The 20,815-nt window shown below is 39.4% G+C and overlaps 1 protein-coding gene across 2 annotated transcripts in view; it reads right to left on the bottom strand.

Annotated features, from left to right (window-relative positions):
- The window catches only part of LOC146369424 (ankyrin repeat- and BTB/POZ domain-containing protein 3-A), a 231,545-nt gene that overhangs the window by 59,341 nt on the left and 151,389 nt on the right, over nucleotides 1-20,815 (bottom strand). The gene's annotated exons all lie outside the window — the stretch shown is intronic.

Here is a 20,815-nt window from a genome sequence, read left to right as displayed (position 1 = left end):
GTTTTTAGTAGCTTGGCTAGGATGTGATCAGAAGCTGGGTAGCCATCTGGAGGAAAGAAAAGAAATACCTGCTGAGCCTATGGACCTGTGAACCCATGATGAGCCAAATAGGAGTGAAACAAAAGGATAAAGACATATCCAAATGTGTTATTTCTGCAAGCTCCACAGAGGGGAATAGAGGGTGGTTAGTCACAAGGGGAGCACTGATCCATCTTCTAATCTATCTTTTTATAAACTGAACTCATTGTGAAATGAGACTGTTTGTGTTGATGAATAAATCGCAACATGGAGAAGCAGCGGGGCACTAACTGGAAAGCTGGGACAGAGGGAATAAAAAAAGAGAGAGAAAACAAATGAAGTGCCTCGCTGCGAATGCTACACAATGATTCATTCATTTTGAAGCACCAGGCATCAGTACAGCACTTGATATATTACAGATTTTGTGCTTCTTTGAATTGATGCAAAAAAAAAATATACTGACCAAAGCAGTGAGCATAAAAATGGTACATATTATAAAGCAGCTTTTGTAGAAGTACAAAATGTGCTGGCACACAAAAAGCTACATATCAGCATCCAGCTAATGGCTATTAAATGAGAATGATTTGGAGCTATGGAGCTAAAACTGAATCAAACAGCTATGTGATTACAAAAGCACATCTTATGATGAACATAAGATGCACCAAACTCTGCCACAAGCTGTATATGAAAAGTATAAATTTGGCCACTATAGAAAGTATGAACAGTGAACGTATGTACTATGACGTCTTGTTTTGAAACCTTGGGATGAACATTTCTGCTATCCATGCGTCACGGTGAAGAAAAGTAAGGTTGTGCATTATCACAGCTTCCTCTGTTGCTGGTATCCTTTCGATGTGGATGAGCACAACTCGACTCTAAGCCCCTCCCAATTGACTGTGCTCTTTACCCTATCACCTACTGAGAGCCCAGTTCACCTTTCAAGTCATTGAACTGGTTCTTTCTGGCATGTTTGTGGTGTCGATTCCTTTTAGAGCTTTTTAATATGATTTTCTCACCGATGTGACATCTTGCTGTGCGGTACAGGCCATCCAATAAGTTTATATTGCTAACAAACCTCACTAATGTGGTCACTTTTGATGCCACTAAATTAAAACGAGAGCTGAAAATGCTAAAACTGAGGCAATGGATGATAATACAAATGCCATCTTTTAAATACAGTCTATCCACCAGAACATAACAATAGCAATGCAACAAAAAGAAACCTTAAATAAATGTGAAAAAAATTGTGAGCTCATTCTTATTTCCCAGTATGCACAGTGAAAATGGAGGGTGTTACATTTTAAAGGATTTGCCACACAGTAGAGTTTAAGCCCACGTCTTTTACCCGTAGGATACAGACTTGTGTTCCTCTGCACCACATCAGCAAGTCCACAGAACCACAAGCAGCAGCCTGTCTGCCCAAAGCAGTACATTACATATCATCCAACCCACAGTTTGTGGTTCAGACATGACTGTAAAAGCATCCCCCCTCAAAGCAAAAAATCAATTCATGTAATTTCGGATGTTTCTCCAGTGTTTAGGAGTCTTACATACACTGCAAATTCACTGACAGATTACACAAAACTTACCTAATGTGCAGTTTCTATTCAGTCACTGCACCAAAAACGACTTTATATCTGGAGGCAAACACTTTAAAAGAACACTTGAAGGCAGCAGCAGCATGAAACCATCTGTTTTACTGCAGGATCCGGTGAGGATGGGGTTGGAAGGACGGATATAGTGAAATATTTAGTTGTGAATTACAATGATTACCTCGTTTTTAACAATAGCAAAGTTTGATTTCTAGTGTTTTTGTCAAATGTCCATTTTTGAGGCCCTGGAGGACATTTTGACTAAAAATGAAGAGTGTCTTATGATGCAAGATGCTGCAAAATATTATGAAATCTCTGTTTAGGAAGGTCAAGTGCTTGCCGCTGCACTGTTTCTGTATCTAATAGCACTGGTGCACAGAGACCAACATGATTACTTCTTTCTGTCCATTAAGGCATGAACAGAAGCCCCAGTCTGCTGCAGGCAACTGTCCACTTCTGGACTGATGAGTGAGATCCAAAGCAAAGAAACGGCAACATAAAATCCCCATACGCACACACTAAAAAAAGACTACAGCTCCCAGTTATCCCCAGAATAAATCTGTTCATTAACAACTATAAGAAAATCAGGGAAAGTGGTACAAGACAATGACTTATGTCACTCTGAAGGGATCTCTGAAACCAGCTTAATTCTGCCTCATCATCTTATCTTAGTTCTCCCAGATACTTCCAGTCTGTGGAAATGGAGCAGTACATTACACATAGCATCTCTCACTCCCTATTGTCATCATCTTTCCAACTCACAGGAGGGGACTTCTAAATGGATGCCACTTTATTTTTTCTAATGGCTCTTTTAGGGACTTTAATGGCTCTTCTGTGAAGATCTGCAAAAGCACTACTGCAGACTGCGGCACTGTGTAATAAATAACTTTCTTATGTCTTTATTATGCACTGTGTCGAATGAGCTTAAATAGTTCTGCACCATTCATATTTCAGCTGAGGGCTTATTTTTGTTCCTTTTTTTTTTTTTTTAAAGTGCTTGACAATTACAGTACAGCTGGAAAAGACTTGTGCAGCTGTTCACCAAAGCACAGCAGCAAATCAAATCAAAAGTACATTTGTGTTTATGTGCACTGCGCCATGTGATGAAGAGAAAATTGTGTGGGCAATGTAAATAAGCACTGGTAACAAAGAGAAATACATACTGTATATTTAACAAGACAACGGTAATACTGCGAGGCTGCACTTAATCACAGTGATGCTGGGGGAAATGACAAGGTGAAATGACAAAAGGTTGTGTTGGAGGGAACGTGAGGAGATCCCCACAGTAGTCATTAAAGTAATCATTAACGTTTATTCTTTGGTTATGATGGCTGTTTTTAAGCAATTTCATGTTAGAATAACTGACAGAAACCCACAGTCGTGCAAATGCTACCAGCATTGTTTAACTTTCTTGTAAATTACTTAATAGATTATAAAGGTTCTAAAGAATGCAACAAACTGAATGTAAAGTTTATGGGTAAGGCCTTAGTAGAGACCTGCTGCTATTGAGGTTCAAACAGGATAAGAAAAGTTACATTTCAAAATGAAAACATATTCCTATCTGTTTTCCTTTTCTAAAACCACTGTCAAGAAAAGCCAAGAAGCAGGGGTGTCAAACTCATTTGAAATGGTGGGCCTCCTCCCTGAGACGGATTCAACCTCACCACCATGAAGAATGCTTCAGGAAATATTTCCTGCTGTTCTCTATAAAGCTGTATAATATCTTTTCTGTCTGTGACAGGTGAACACACCTATCAGGCATAAGAGCCCAAACATGTTTTATATTGTACCTTCATGCAGCTGTTTACTTAGAATTATAGTGATATTATTTATTCGTGATGTCAGTCTTACTTTTGCTGTTTATAGCAACTTGTCTTTGCTGTACACAACAATTTCCCTAGTGGGATCAATAAAGTATGTATGTATGTGTGCATGTATGTAAATATGCTATCTATCTATCTATCTATTAGCTTATTGCACAGACTGTCCTGTAATTATAAAACTGAACACAACTGAAGTTTTTGGTTAATTGACAGAATTACAAAAAGTAAATTGTCTGGTTTTGTGCTTGCTTTTGTTTTAGAAATTTATGTAGCAAACAATGAAAAACAAGTACTTTCTGTCATTTAATGGTTTATCTATTACTTATTTACTTTGGTGTAGTATGAATGGCCATAGAGCAGGTCTTTATCAGTTGAAAAGTTGTGAAAATACACATAAAAGTCTAAAATTTATGCCTTCCTTCACATTTTTCAGAGCCTTGCGGTGGGACAATACTGGCTTCCAGCCTTATGTTTGACACTCCACTCTAAATGCATATTACAGATAGACACAGGCTCCACGCCTCAAAGGTGAAGCCAATGAGCCATTCTTTCTGACATCCAAATTGTGTAAATCAGAAGTTTATGCAACATTTCTTCTATACCGGTAAAATAAAAGCTGGTAATGATAACCTGTGCCATATAGCTTATAAGCAGAAATAATCATCTAATGTTACTGACTGAGCTAATATATATTTGCTAAGATAGCCATTATGACTTAGTAGCACATCACCCCTACACTTAGGCGGATTAGTTCAATATAGTGCCAATTCACAGCAACAATCGCCTCAAGCTGTTTTACATTGCTATGTAATGCCTCTACAATAATCTCTAAGGGTGCTCTAATAGGATAATAGGTTACTGGGAGGTCTTTAAGATACACCACAGCCTGACCATTCAGGAGTTTAAACTCTGTGTTTTTATTTTCTGGAAGGAGTCAGTCAAGCAAATCTAATTTGGGAGAAATATGGTATATTTTAAAGTCTTCATGAGAACTCTCGCTGCTGTGTTTGAGATCAGCTTTCCAAACAGCCCGATAATAATGAATTACAGTAATCCAGACTAGACTCAACAAACGCACAAACTGGTATTTTTCAGCATCATTCTGAGACAGGATATTTTTTATTTTAATAATAAAAGGAACAGATGAAAGATGTCAGCCCACGCACGCTGAATATCCGGATATTTCCCGCTGCCAAGGCTCCCCGCAGAGTTACGAGAAGTACCTGTAAGTGCGTGATGTTTGTTTTGCTTGTTGAATGAGAATTAGCACACCCAATGAAGTTTAAATGAAGTGATATAAAGACCAGTGAGCAGCTCAATAAAAATCCTTCCTGCAGTATATTAAGCATAAGTCATTACTTCACTGGCAGTCTATGAAACTGGAGAATAAAATTTGACTAAAAGAAAAAATCAATCCAAAATACCAACAGCTATTAAAACCTTTTGCCAAGTGTCCTTTCATCAAAGTGTTACTGCACACAGCTGCTGCTGTTTGTCTCTAAGCAGCTTTCTTTTCTTCTTTTTCTGGAAACACAGAGGTGAGAAACTAAAGGCAGCCTGTTCAATTCACCGCCTTATTACCCCAAAACTTCTATTAGCACTCTGGCAACCTCCAAAACACTCAATTAGTGGGTCTGCATTATCTCTCAGCAGCACAGCTCAGGCAGAGTGTGCGGTGTAATGTCTATCTTCTTGCAGGAGGGCTTCAGTATAAAGTGGATATAACTTCAGCTTGTCTCTCAGCCACTGAAGTAAGTAGTAGACAAAGAGCTGAGAGAGGCAATGTATCCTCAACTCTCACATGTCAGGCTGATGGGTAATAACTATTAATGAAGAACATCTGCCGGTGGGTGTTGCACATCTCTGGAGAGGTGTTGCACACTCGGTTGCTTACACATGCTGGTGGAGTTGTGGGCATACTTACGTTTCATTTGAAATGCAATACTTCTAATAGACTTTAATTGGAGCGAACACTTGGCCTGTGCAGCTGCATAGGATTGGATGTCCACATTGTCAAGAGGCTGCTGACCTTACACAGCCGCAGGAAACAAAGCAATCCCAGCTTAATCTCCAGTACCGGCATGCTTGTGCTTATTAAATTCAAGAGTACTCAGTCGGCATTTGTCTCTTTGTGGAACAAATGTCTGAAAAATACAAATTGGTCTTGTTTAATCTATTCTGTCATTTCCTTTGGGTCTGTAAAGGAGAAAACAATTTGTTTGGGTGTGACAGATCATTCTTTAAGCCTATTTCTCTTTTTTCTTCTTCTTTAAATTCATTGCTGCCAGTTAAGTCGCAAAATGATGCTTCCTTCTTTGTGAAGTAAACTGCTCAGATGCTTATCTACTGTCCACCCTTGTTCTTCATTTTTGCTTTGGAGATCTGCATACCTACTCCTGTTTAGGTACAGTACAAAATACAAAATATGTTAAATGTAAGATTATTTCACATTGTTTCATATATATGATACATGGTATTTAAGTATTTTCATGGATGTTACTTACAGTACACTTTACTTTGTTTTTGTTTTCTTGATATGAAATCCATCCAGCTCTGTAGACTCTACGCACAATTAACAAGACACTATAAGAGACTAAAACATTTTAAAGGAATATTTAATACCTATTATAGAAACCGTAAGTGCTGTATGCTGCACTTTCAAATACAATCTATAAGAGACTTTAAAACAACAAATGTGAAGGCTAATTTATTGATTATCATTATAATAAAGAGCAAAGCCTACTATAATTCTGTAAATGGTTTGTACTCCTAAAATGCCGCTACTCAAGTGCTTATTGTTGCTTAGTTACAAAGGTAGTGTTTGTTCTTCTATGGAGTGGAACAACCTTTGCTCGCTGCAGCCCAAAGAGTGTAGCAGGAGTCGAGCCATCGGACGAGGAACCTGCTGGACATTATTGTGTCACAGAAAGTTAAAAAATGTATGTAAGGGAACACTTGAGATACAGGCTTACTATAACACAAAGTAGGGACGCCAACACATTTAGAAGGCACAAACTATTGTGAATCTATTTCAGCTGCTTCGGTGCAAATGAGAGTGAAAACAGGTGCAGAGACAACAACGAGACAGTTACAAACCACTGCTGTGTCTTTATCGCTCCTTACTGCTCCATATGTGCTATCACAAGAAGGTTGGTTGTGTCTCCCAGCACAATTTCAAGGAGAGTGTTGAGCAGATACCAGGACACTGGACAGGAGTGTAGACAGTCATTAACCCTCCAGCAGGTCCAATGTCTGAGGTGGAACAGCAGAGCCAGTGGGCTGCTTGTGTATATGTTTCTGGACGCCACGAGGATGAGGATGGCATGAGGGCCCGACATCCTTTAGTAAGACCTGCACACTTGCACTCATGCACACCTCTACTGCCTTTTATTGCGACAATCACAAATTAACTCTGTAGTATACACTGAGGATTGGGACAAGAGTCCTGTGCTTCTGTTTTGATCCTTTAAAAATCTTTCATGTGGTTGCTAACTTTGGCTAAACACAAGTCTTTTTTAGACCCAAACAGGTGAGCAGCATAATGAGCAAAACGTCTTCACAGGTTGCAGAAGACAACAAAGCACCAGTCCACCTGGGCGTCAAATACTGCTGTTTTGCCCTTTGGTGTCTTTGGTGCAGATTTATAGTGATCTTACTCTGAGCTTGTCACATCTGGAAGCTTGTAAAGAACGCCCCTGGTGTCAAATTTAAGTGCAACACATTCTTTCACAAATGTTTGTAGAAGCAGTCTGCATGTTTAGGTGCTTGATTTTATACACCTGTGATTGGAATACCTGAATTCAATGATTTGAATGCATGAGTGAATACTTTTGAGCAATGTAGTGTGTCTGTAAGAGGCCAGTGCTTTCAGACATGTCTGCCTCTGAAGTGAATATGTTGGAATTGCATGTTCATTGGGTGGGAGGAGCTTAAAACATTTAAACCTAATTTTTCTTTCCCACCTTGAAATGACTAAATGCATATTTTACTCTAGCAAAAATCCAGACAGAGAAAGATCTCTTTGTTAGACTAATTTAGCCATATCCTTTAAAAAATAAATAGTGGATTTATTCCACAATCTTTGCAGCAATGAGGTGTGATGAGCGGGCAGAATCCTGTGGCAGGCACCGAGGGACATTAAACCATTATACAGTAATGAATCCAGCCTCATGTAATTATTGCAGGACGCAGCAACAGCCTACAAGATTTTCCAGCATGTGTCTTCAGTCTGAATGAAGACGTGCGCAGCTGTGTGAGTGTGTGTGTGTTTGGTGGGATTGTTTGTGTCAGCATGCGCTCGCTGCCTTCCTAAAGGTGCTGGGAGACAGATAAGGAAAATGGCCGCGCCCTGTGCCGGCGACTGAATGAGCCAGCCTCATCGTTAAAGCCCAGTGAACATTTTCTTTTATTCTTTAAATCATGGTGACTCTTAAGGAAACAGACGCGAGTATGTGGGTAGCACTGCAGACCTCAGAGAAGGAGAAAGTGAAGCAAAGGACAAAAATGATTCCCAGCACGCCTAAAGCCCATTAGAGAGAAAGACATTGAAAAGGACAAGAGGGTAACATTATCATCAGTAGGTAAGCTCCTCCACTAGATCAAATGTCCTTTTAGAGCTTAAAACAGATATACGACCTCATCTCACACTACATCAAGCTGTTTACCCAACGGATGTTGTTTTTTATGAGTCTTTTATCAAGTTAAGGGAAGTCTGACTGACGCATTTGTCTATTTTCCCCCTTTACTTTCACCATTGTTGGGAAATGGGTCAGACTGCACGAGATTAGGGACGATGATGTATGGTGAAGTAGAAAAAGGTATTTTAAGTCTGATATGATAAAAAATGAGAATGGCGAGATGGACTCAAGATGAAATGTAACACCTCCTGCGCGTGAACCTTTCCCATTATCCCATAGTGAGTGTGGGATAATGGAGCAGAAAGGATTGGAAGAACGTCTGAGAAGCAGCTTTAAATAGCGGCGCTGTTAATGAAATCTTCCTGAAACATAAAGGAAAGGTATATGTCACTTGCTGCCTGTTTATATGGATAGAAATGTGAAGGATATGTTTTAATGTTTTGGGGGTTTTTGTAAAAAAGCAAATTCTTATACCAAAATCACTCAGGTATTCAGAAAGCACAGTAATCACTTCCTGGAAAAAAAAGAAATAACATCCCATCACTGTGCAATTTTCTGTAACTCTTGCAGCGTTGCAGGAGGAGAGGGATTCCTCTATTTGAGAAAGCCACTCAGCCCTGAAAAATAAGCACTTTTTCTCTTAGCCTATGCACAGCAGAATACATCATGACTCAATTTTCAAGCTGGGTGCTGACAGCCAAGGAAAATACATAGCGACTGATGCCTCAAATGTTTACAGCTTACACCACCTATGATAAATGTCAACACATGAAAAACAAACCACTAATAGGGACTATTAGGAATTCAGCTGTCAGATGAAAAGAGACGGCAGATAAGAGGAAAGAATGCATTGCAAATTGTGTATTTTTTTTTAAAGTAGCATATAATCTTGCATTTAATACTGCATGTATTGGCCACTAAATGAGATGTAATTATACACACGCAGGAACACAGCTCAGAAATTTGACACTTTTTAAAAAAAATTTAATACAAATAAATTATTTAGTCCATAACAGCAAATGGGATTTTGCTGCTTACTGCAAAAAACTCCTTGAGCTGCTTTATCAGGATTATAGCAAGGAGGATTTACCTGAGATATCAGGCCAAAAAGGACAGATGTCTAATAGCAGGTTCACATTCAGTGCTAACTTCAGTTTCCTTTAACAGTCTTTATATAAATTATATAAAAGTGCCAAAATTTGTGAGCTTTCCTCCCCGGAGCCATTAATTGGCCATTATTTTCATCTTGTGAAAAATATTTTACTATAGAATTTCAACCACTGAATAAATTACTCTTATGTCTTTAATGCTTTTCATTGTAAATTAAATCTGTAACTTAAAAACGTCTGCAGAGCTCCTGCAGGCACATGTTACATGTTGCTCCACTGGTTTGGTGACTAATGCTGCTATTTAGCTCTATACAGGTCAAGGGACTAGCTTTTCAACCCTTTGACAGCACTCGTTCAGAAATCACCCAGTGCCAGCTTATTCAGTTTAGTTAGATAAACGGAAGAGAATGGAAGGATGGATGGATGAACTATTCCATGCATAGGAGCCTATCCCAGACATTAAGTGAGAGGTGGGGTACACCCTGCATAGGCTAACCATTTACCATCGCACCAGCAGCCACCTTAGAATCACCAGTTAACCTGGCGAGCAGTTGTTTGGACAGGTTCCAATATAGAACTTGGTGAGCTTCTTTCTCTCTTTTTTTGGCTTACTGGCTCACTCATGTAACTAATCTAAATACACAATCAAGTTATTTAGTCTATAATACAGCAGTAATAAACAGTGTCTAACCTTCTGTGAGAACTTATACATTCGTTTTACATACAAGTATTGTGTCCTATTCTCTCCATGTAAATCTGGTAATATATATAGTGCTTTTTTGCTCTTACCTAGCACTCAAATAATTTTTATACAACAAGCTCCATTCATAGACACATACACACAAACTGCACATGCAAACGTTTGATCGGGACTGCATTTACTATTTTTATTGAGATAATATTAGTTAAAAAAAAAACAGGATAAGGTCAGCCAGCTGGCTCTGCTCTGCTGGATCACAGAAAGTATTCAAAGATCTAAAGAGGATGAATTAGCTGAAATTATCCACTTGACACTATGTTTTACTGTTAGATTTTTTTTAGCATTTTATTAATGTTAGCCGCTATCATTAGCCAGTATCCATCTTAAATCCAGCAAAATAAAATTCCCTTCATCAATCAAATGACCCTTTTAGATGCCAGTTAATTTTCTTCTACGAAGTAAACTAATGATCACATTTAGACATCAAACTTTAGCAAGCTAGCCAAGCAAGCAAGCTGAGGTTAGCCAGGTGGCTGTAACCTGGCTTTACTCTGGAATCTGTTAACTGTAAGGTAAGCTGTTATTTAACTACTACTTACTATTTAACAGTCAGATCAATCAGGAGTTTGGATCAATAAGGTGACATTATTCGAGAAACCTGCGACCTTAAATTATGAGCACATGGCGTCTTAGCTACCGGGCTGCCCAGTTCGAGTTTCTGCTCATAATAATCATATGTTATCACTGGAATAAAAACCTGCACTGCTCATAAATTCTTTCTGTCTTCTGCACGCACGTCTCGGGAAGGTGCAAGCTTTAAAAGAACTTTATATTCAGTCTTTATATTCAGTCTTCAGCCTGAGTGCTTCATTTCATAAGAACACTGGATCTTAACCAGAGGCAGCGAGACAGTTTGTTTGATTAGTTAAAAGTGTCCCATAACATGATGGATGCAAAGTATATTTTAGTGGAGTGGAAACACACAAATCGACTGTCATGAACGCCTTTGTCTGACGGTATAATCAAAAAAGAATTAATGACATGTCAGAAGACAGAGGCTTTTGTACAGCATATGGAAACAGGTGTGTGTTGAATTTTTGGCGAGCTCTTTCTGTGTGCCTTGGCACAAGTTTAAGAACCACTGGACTGAGTGAAAAATAAATCCAAAGCAGGTTGAAGGCACATAAGAAAGGGAAGGTCTCTTCTTTTTAGTTTCATTGCAATCCATTTACACCTGGGCAATAAAAAATGTATATTGTTACAGCTTTAATGAAGTTACACTGCTTCATGGTTATAATTTTGCACCAACTGTAGGACACGTTAAGCCTGCATTCAGTGGAGCTCCAGGGGAGCAAAGCAGGAAGGATGATATTTATGAGATAAAATTAAACCTGCATCCTCTCCTGTGACTCCCCACTCCATGTAAGGTAATTTTCCTTCAGCACTGAACTAAAGAACTGAAAACTACTTCATAGTGTAAAACCGGCCAAGCACGAATAGCATCAGAAACTAGGTTTGGTTACCTGAAAGGATTATAACTTTAGGTCAATCATGCTTTGACTTTTTGCCACCCTCTGCACTGGAGGCACACCCAGCTTCAGGAATAGAAGCCCCATTGTTAGAGGCCTGCACTGTATTACATTACAGCATTTATTTGTCTAGTGGGTGCTCTCTGACCCACAGGGCAGCTGCTGTGCTGACAGATGAACGGTCATGCGCCTTCACACCTGGTCACAACATGTCAGTTTAGCACCTATGGATCGTATATGCCTCACACAACGTTTCACACGAAGGGAAAATGAAAGAAAATTCTTCTCAGTGTCATTAGAGATGAGGAAAAGTGCAAACACCCGAGGCGTCCACGGCACATTTCTGCCAGTGGTGATCTCCTCCACTTGCTCAGACAAAGACATGAAATATGAGTGTATAAGATGAGCTGGGAGATAATGGTGACCTATGAAATAAAAGACTTATTTTTTTTTCACCTCAGGAGAATGGTATTATGGGTATGGTGATGAATGTTGTTCTTTAACAGCCTCTTCTATTATCCATTAATTACCGAACAAGTCGGGTGTGAAATTGCCCTGAGAGCCAGCTCTGTGTGGTTGCTTTACTTTTAAGCAATCTTGTTTATTGTTCAGAAATTGTGCTAATACGTTAAAATTGATTTCAATTTAAACCATTTAGATGTGCTGGTACTAAGCAGATTTTAAATGCTTTCTCTGGGGAAATGGAGGGACCACAAAACACCTGCTTCCTGTCAGCGATTTGTTCCAGAGCTTTTCTGCGATGCTAGATGTGTAGAATATTCGCATAATTACCAAATTATTTCACACAACAAACATTAGCTGAATTACAGTAAATCAACAAGACGCAGTCTGAGGCATCACCTGTCAGCATCTACTCTGCATTATGGATTAAAGTTTAACATACATTTATGAAACCTGCTGCAAAGATATGCATTTCTATATCCTTTGGGATGACCTGAGTTATTGTGCTTTTGTGTGGTGCATTATGTGTTAATTACCTTGTGGTCATGATTTGGAGTTTTATATGTGGTGGCAGTAATGATAGACTCTCCTGCGTCACCACACAAATTCCTAATGTGGGTTTCTGGTTTCAAAAGTCGTGACCATTTTAGAACACTGTGCACTGTGTCACCATAGAGTAGTGGACCCCACACATTTGCTAATGCAACTAATTTTTAGCTGTTAGAGTTGAGTTTTAAGTTCTTAGGGCTACCATTAGATCCTCTCTGGGGAACACTGGCGTAGAGATGTTGTGTTCCACCCTTGTCTGGCATTGATAGTCTCAGAAAAAGAGTTGGAATTTGGCAAAGACCTTGGTTTTGGTAAGAATAAACCTTTTACAATGGTAAATGCATGTTAGATTTCTTGGTTACCATGGTGCGAAGTTCCCTGCAATAGACAAGTATCCTTTTCAGGGTGTACTGCGCCTTTCGGCGTATGACAGTTGGTATAGAATCAAGCCCCCTTGCCAGGTTGGTTGCAAAGTGGCTTGCAGATGTACAGCAAATGTAGCTTTAAGGCATTAACCACTTGGATGTACAGAATGTTATCAACAGAAAAGCTGGACTGATCTTGACTTCATGCCCTGGCTCAAAGTGCCAAACCTCAATTTAAAAAACAGTAAAAATCTACTGGCACTACTGGTCCACCGGGATCATTTACTTTAGACCATGAAAAAGATTTAATAAGATTGCATTCAGCAATTATCATAATTAAGTCTGGTCCAAACACTAAACAGAGCATCATTATCATCCAAAGGGCTTCACTGATAGCAATGAAAAATATTATTTTTTTGACTCTGTTGTGTTTTTTAAAGTGTAAATTGCACATTAATTTAACTTAATAAATACAACAGTATTGGTGAGCTGCTGAAGAATTTGCATGTAAATGATATCTGGTATCCCCATGCTGTTCCAGAGGTAATTGCAGCCTAACGCAGAGTTCAGTTATTGCTAAATAATTCACTACTGAAGATTTTAACAGCACAGTCTGTTGACTGTCATTGAATTTTATTTTGAAAGCATATTTTCTATCTGGAAACCATCTTTTTGTACTTTGTGCAAGCTAAGCAGAGGACACATTTCCACATAAAACAGACAACCTCACTACATCTGTCTGAGAGATGTAATAACCCCAGGTATTTATTTATTTAGTGCTCCAGGTGGAAAACTGCCATCCTATATCTCTTCTTTGCTGCTCTGGCCCTTACTTCACCCACTCCAGTGGCAGATGGATGTTTCAGAAACCGCAGCAGCAGATCTGAATTTTGAATTGCTCCAGCTTGTTGCAGCAGTCCAAGAGAATCATCTGAAAATCATCCGTGTCAGCTTTAAATTAACCGATATATTTTTTTCAGTTATATGTTGACTGTTGACTCTTCTTGTAATTTTGCTTCTATTATTCAGCTGTGGTTGCTAATAGGCTGATGGTTAAAAAAAACCACATTTGATTAAAAATTAACATCTGAGACTGTCGGTCCCTCCTTTTTTCTCTCCATGTTTGACTCAAGTACATAATTAAAAACTGGTCACAAGTATTGATTTTTAATAACTTCTTTTTAGTTTTAACAAACTAACCTGTAATTTTCCCAATGTAAAGTCTTCATTATATTCTGTTATAAATCTATTGAACCGTTTTCTCAAGAAGGTTATGAAGATCTGCCTTTATCACCTGCACCTGCTAAAACGGTCGTGGTCGATGTGGATGGCGGTGCAAAATCCACGTTTCTGGTTTGATTCAGTCATCAGAAACACCCTTTTAGATGGACTGGTGCTTTATATATACACTATATATTGATTTTTTAAACAGATGTTGAATTTTATCATTTCACACTTTTTTTAATGCCGTTCCCACAGTCACACTCTGGTGATGCATCCGGCAATTTAGGGTTCAATTTCGTGCCCATGAACAGGATCCAGGAAGCAAATTACCAACTGTTTGATTAGTAGATGTCCTGCTCTGCCTCTTGTGCCACAACCACCTGAGACTTTAGGCTAAGGTACGCTAAACGTGATTTCTGTTAATCCTTACCATCCTAGAGGATCCTATTGATATGTATAGTTTTCCTTCTTTTACTTGCATTTCAGTTGGGAGTTTGATGACATCAGAGCCAGTGAGCTGTTGCTCTGAGGCCATAATTTACTCTGTAATTTACAGTTTGAGTTCTTCAAATCTCACTCTCTCTCAAGTGATGGAGACACAGAGACTTATTGTATTTCATAATTCTCCCAAGTGCCTCATCCAGGGAGCCCAAGGCACACCATTCTGACTCTATAGCTGTGATGCTGTTACAGACTGAATGTAGAGGTGTTTTTTTTTTTTTTGTTGAAATTTTAAAAGTAGCCTTGGGAGGTTAAAGCTGCAGAAGGCAGAAAATGCAAGAGCTGAGAGTGTCTCTTCTAAGCCCCTTCTACCAGATGAGAATAATGGTTTCACACAGGAATTGAATACCACTCTCCCAGGTGAAAGTCCACCACTCCACCTTACTTCCAAAGTACTTTTTTGCTCTTTGTTCTACTTTATAACATCACACACCTGACCTCATCTTAAAAGACCTGTGATTGGCCAAAGTCTCCCATCACTAGATAGATTTTCTAAAGCTGAGAAGAAATGCAGGAGATGAAGTTCCCTCTCATACACCATGAATTACTATATGACGTGAACGTTATTATCCCATGAAACCAAAAACAATTCACCAACCTCAACTTTAAAGGCTAATAAAGATTTTTGAGTCGTCACTTGTAAATGTAAACTGGTTTTAAATGTAACAACACAAAAACTGTGATTTAAAGATGATTACGAAATCTTGCAAACGAGGAAAAATTAATCTAGTTTCACTAAAATCTGACTGATACTGAAAATTGAAATTCTATTAAATCTGACCAATAGTAATGAAACGTGTGAATTAACTGTCAGTTCTTTGGCAATATGAGGTAAAAATTAATAGTTTGATATACTTCCTCTTGTTTTTACTGGATCCTGGTAAGATGTGACACACTGCTAGTGCCAGAAGATGATGGCAAAGAATCTCGAAGCCATATAATAAAGTAAGAAATATGAGAGAATAACAGGATAATATCTTATAGACACTGGACCAGTGGCAGGGTGAGATTGGATTGGAAATCCAAAAATGTCAAAAAGTCTGGTGTGGATTCGTTTGATAACAGGGGAATAGTTTTAAGTCAATATCAAAGCAGTATTTTTGCTTGAAATGCAAATGCCTGTAGATCTGCACCACTCTTTTGCAGCTTGGCAGATCATTTGATCAGTAACATCATGATTACGTAACCCTAAAAAATATATTGCACTATGGATGCACACCAGCTTTGCTTGCTCATAGTGTCAGCTCAATTTGAGTTTTCATGGGATTTGTTAAGAATAAGGGAAATACAGACTATTACCAGACATATTCTTAAATATATGTATTAATCACACCGGCTGACTGCACACAAGCTGCACTCTGGATGGTGAGAGAACTGCTCATCCAGGTTGTTGCACCTGTTTTTGATAAATAAACTTTGAAATGAGATGCAACAGCCTCCCCTTTAGGTTTCTTGCAGACACAGATGGTAGAACATGCTTAAAGTCGCACTCTTAATGCAATCATCATACACTTGACGAGCAGATTCACACTTATGCTACTCAGTGATTCATGAACTGTAAATCAATCTGTTCACATAACACAGCAGGACGAGGAAATGAGTCCCCTGAACTCCACCAAATGACTTCGAGCAGTTGGCATCGACCACGTTACGAGCCACATGTCAACCTCTGGCAGTGCTCACTGGCCAACGCTGGAGGTGAGGAAGCCCAGCTGAGATGGAGTGGTAGAGTGGTAGACATGGTAAATTTAACAGGAATCAAAAAGCTTTTTTTCTGCCTTTTTCCCCTACAAATATGTTTAAATAAGCAAGAATAAACACAAGAGAGCTGCTTTGTAATGCATATTCCCATTTCTTCTGGCAATTAAAGGAGGAGTGTTTTCTTTTACCCTTAATGCAATTTCTGCCAGTTCATTTCCTGCTGGGAATAATTGATTTACCATAAAGTACAGAATACATATAGCATTTTTTGTGCTTCTAGTTGCAGTGGCATCAGGTCTCTTAACAATTATAATAAGCTGGATGTACAAAATTAGTGGCTTTGCCTTACTGATCCTGTGAGGATGTTGTCATTTCCCAGGAAAACCATCTCACTTCTCTTTTCTTACAAAGTCACGAGATCATAGTTTCACAAAAGTCTTATTTAAACACAATAATTCTGCCTTTATGGACATGAAGGAGGACAAGAAATTGTACGTCATTAAAGCGATGGTGAGTACTAAGTAGCCAATGAGAGCTAGCTACCTAAAATTGATCCATTAGTTGTTATTTGTTGCTATTTTCAGGATCACTGGTGTAGGTGTTCTGGTGTAGTGAAGACATGGATATGACTGAGGTGTAGTGTCAACGCAGGCTTTAGCCACACAGACATAGAGAATGGTCGGCCAGTCCCAAGGGAAAGATGTGTACTCCCTGACAAGCTGGTGAGTGGTTGCTGGAGGTTGGAAGGTAAAATTGTTCACCAAGAGGTACACGGTCTGCACCAAAAACCTCCTTGCAAATGTGCTAGTTGCTTAAAATTATGTGTTTTACAATTGGCTGAAATAGAAATGTTCTCCATCTCCAATTTGCATCACACGTTTTCAAGTTTTGCTACTGCTCGACTAGAAATTGGTGATTCTTTCAAGTTGGTGTCTTTCATGCAAACTACAGACCACTGCGGCAACCTGCAAGTGACCAAAGGTTTTTGGTGCAACATCTACTTTGTGACCAGTTTCACCCGGTGACAACAAACTCTGCAACCAGTCTGGCAACCACTTGCCAACCAGTTGGGGAATACAGATTTTTTCCCCCATTCCTAGGCCTGTGTGATAGAAGGGCTTTAAATCACAGCTGTCAGCTGTGTGACTTGTTAGTTCAGCTGATTAAAAAAAGCAATTCGACATTTTATTTTAAAAAAACCTGGTAACCATATCTTTCAGGCTTAATTAATTAGCAGTGCTTTTAGTAACATATGTAAATTTCCCACCAAAAAGTGCAATGGACAAATCTATGTTTTGCATTATGCAGGATTTGAATAGACTCATTCTATTCTGCTTTTAAAACATCCAGTTTTAGACATTTCTCATGGTTTTGTTTGTTGGTATACATGCTCTCATCACTTCCTGTTTTATTTTGTAGTAAGTGGTAAGGTCCAGTGCATCCCAGTAGGTTTTCCTTCCACTCTTTGTTCTTTGGTGAATTTCTTAAAATTGACCCAAATGGAGTCAGACAGCCAGATACTAAAATAATGAAAAAGCAACTTTAATGGGATTTGTGGAGGATAATGGCAACAAAAGAAGCTCCTGAGTTTAGCAGGTCAAATCCAAAAAGTCATCAGAACCCCAACAATTATAAGAGCAAACAAAAGTTATCAGTAATTCACAAGCAAGCAAGAGACAGGCAGGACAGGAGGGCAACATAACAAACAATCAGGGTTACCAATTAAACACATGTGACACTAATGAGGGGGAAACAAGAGTGGGACAAGTACAAAGATAACAACAATACAAAACAGGCTCGTAGAGAGTAAAGTACCTCTTCAGAATAAGGCAGGAAGTACACATAAAAAGGTACACACATTACTAGAGGGAGACACAGACAACAAGGGGCTAATTTAAAAAAAACAAAAACAACCTAAGACTGCTGAGAGAGTAAAGTTTTAGATCAAAGATCATGACAGATCATGATGGTTCCTGATCAGATGATAAGCTTATTCTTCCCTTCCTTCTCTCTCTCTTTGGTCAAGCTATCAAGTCATTTCCTAGTTTGTTCCCTTCTGGATTCCTACTTTATTATCTATGTATACTCATAGTCTTCTCTGTTTCTTATTTTAGTAAGCATGTTTTTGCAAGTACTTTATTGCTTTTTTGAGTGTTTTTGGACCTTGGCCTGTTTTTGTCCTCCGCTTAGTTTCCTGCAGACTTCGTATGGGTCCTCTCCACCCGTATGTCATCACACCACTCGGTGACTATTGAACAGTAGTAGTTATACATATTAATGGTGCTGTTTCCTGACAAAGCCAAAGGTCAGACAAGTGCTGGGAGAAAGTAAACTAAAAAGTCAAACAGGGCCGGTTGCATGTTTGAAAAACAACCCTTACAGTGGTAGAAGAGTGGATTACTTTTGTGTTATTATAACAAGCTGAAGAACATTTTCTTCTCTTGTGTCGATTGTATCCCAGTATAGATGATGATTATGGTGATGATGAAGGACGGCATGTTTTACAAACTGCCTCCAGGCTGAAAACAAGACCTTGAATTCCTGTGTGAACTGCTGCTGCGCGGTGACTTACTGTTTTTAATGTGCTGCGGGGGTCGAAGCAAACGCTCGCCCGGGACACAAACATACAGCCACACATTGTGCAAACGTCTGCGGGGACAGGATGATCTAATATGAGACTGTGAAATGGACGAGGACGGGGGAGGAGGTAGGGGAGGTGCCGGAGTTAAAGGTGGAGCTCTTCCTTTCAAGTTGAGGTTAAAAGCCTCGGAGGCTGTGACCTTGGATTTAAAGGTTCCCGGAGGGGGGAAACTCATAAACAGGTGCTAGAACAGCTGTAATCAAACAGTAACTGGCTGCAGCGTGTCACAGGGGGAAGCGAGGGTGGAGAGGTGGATGAGGTGAGCGGTGAAGGGACAGCAGCATAATGCCGGGCGACCTCAGTACACCGTGACAGCCCACAGGGACAGCGAGATCGCATTCCTTCACGCTAATGGGCCTATTTAGCAGATGGACACAGATGGAAGTCCCTGAGAGATCGGTTTTAATGTGCTCAACAATTACTGCAACATTTATAATATGCTGCATGCTGGACTTAGAGGATTTACACATAGTGCTCCTCGGCAAACATAAAAGTCTGAGCTAATGTCTGTGCAACAGCATTATGAGTCAGTATTCAGTTTCTTTAAATTTGAGTGTTTAATGCTGATTTTACAATCAATAGAAGAATTAAATCTACAGAATTTAAACAGAAGTAGAGAAAACCTTTAAAAGATTTAACTCTAACCTACTGCAGGCATGTGTGATTTATAGAATTTCATATAAAAATTTTATAGCTACAAGATCAATGAGCATATATTTTATGTTTATTCTGACTTATCTTGCACACAGCCCGTCGCCGCCTGTATCTTCTAACAGCGTGAGACCTACTAAGGCCAAGCTACAGCTTGTGTAAAGTGCTCAAAGCTTCGTGATTCTGCAGTCCAGTGCAGAAAGACAAATGAGAAATTGCCTGCATTTCTTCAGCAAAATTCTGGACAAACACTTTTTAGAGCGTCCAGCACATATTTGTGTTTCTCCAGTAGAGGTCAAAATAGCTGAATACCAACATCTTGCGAGACTTGCTTCTTTTCAATTTCAGAGCAGTTGATCTACAGACATGTGAAAAGAGATTTGACAGGAATCTCTGGAGTCCTGTCATAAACTAACTACACCTTTACTGTCCATTTCTACTATACCTGAGCACTCAAAGCACTTTATACAACATATGTCATCCACTTAAGCACTTTTTTTTCTGTCTAAATGCTTTCTATCTATCATTCACACATCTTGGGATTTAGTGTCTTGCCCAAAGATGCTTTGGCATTGAGCCAGGGATTAAACCACCAACCTTCTGATTAGTAGGTGCCCTGTTCTACCCCTTGACCCACATCTACTGCAAAATAAGAGGGTAAGTAGCAGCCAGGCTTTTGCCAGTTTGCAGGTCTGGATGATTCAGCTGTGTTTTAACACAATGCCACAGTCTTCCCAGGAGTGGCTGTCCCAGCAAATTCACCCCAAGGTCAGACTTTGCAATGCTCAGAGAAACTGCAGAAAACCCAAGAGCTGCTTCTCAGACTCATTTTGCGTGATAAAATTTAAAGTTCTTGACAGTGCTGTTATAAAAAGATTGAACAAGCATAGCTGCTTTGGAGGACTGCAAGGGAAAGCCTCTTCTGTCTAAAAAGAATATGGCAGCACAGCTAGGGTTTGCAAATTTCCATCTGAATAAACTTTAAGAGTCTTCGAACAACGTCCTTGGACAGACGAGATGAACTGGAGATGTCTGGCTGTAATGCACAGAACCAAATTTGGCCACAGGACCGGGGCATCATGCAGCCAGTGAGTCATCCATGAACTCCTCTGTATACCAAAGTATTCCAGAGTCAAATGTGAGGCCATCTGTTTGACAGCTAAAGCTTGGCCGAAATTGGGTCATGCAACGGGACAATGATCCCAAACAAAGAAACAAATCTACAATAGAATGGCTGCAAAAGAACAGAATCTAATTGGGCCACTGCAACACTTTGGGTCCAGACCTCAACCCGACTTAAATGCTGTGGAGAG

The sequence above is a fragment of the Perissodus microlepis genome, chromosome 17 (assembly GCF_051167445.1).
Source record: "Perissodus microlepis isolate ML-2025 ecotype Zambia chromosome 17, ASM5116744v1, whole genome shotgun sequence".
NCBI classification, from domain to species: Eukaryota; Metazoa; Chordata; class Actinopteri; order Cichliformes; family Cichlidae; genus Perissodus; species Perissodus microlepis.
This window is presented reverse-complemented; position numbering and strand designations above follow the sequence as displayed.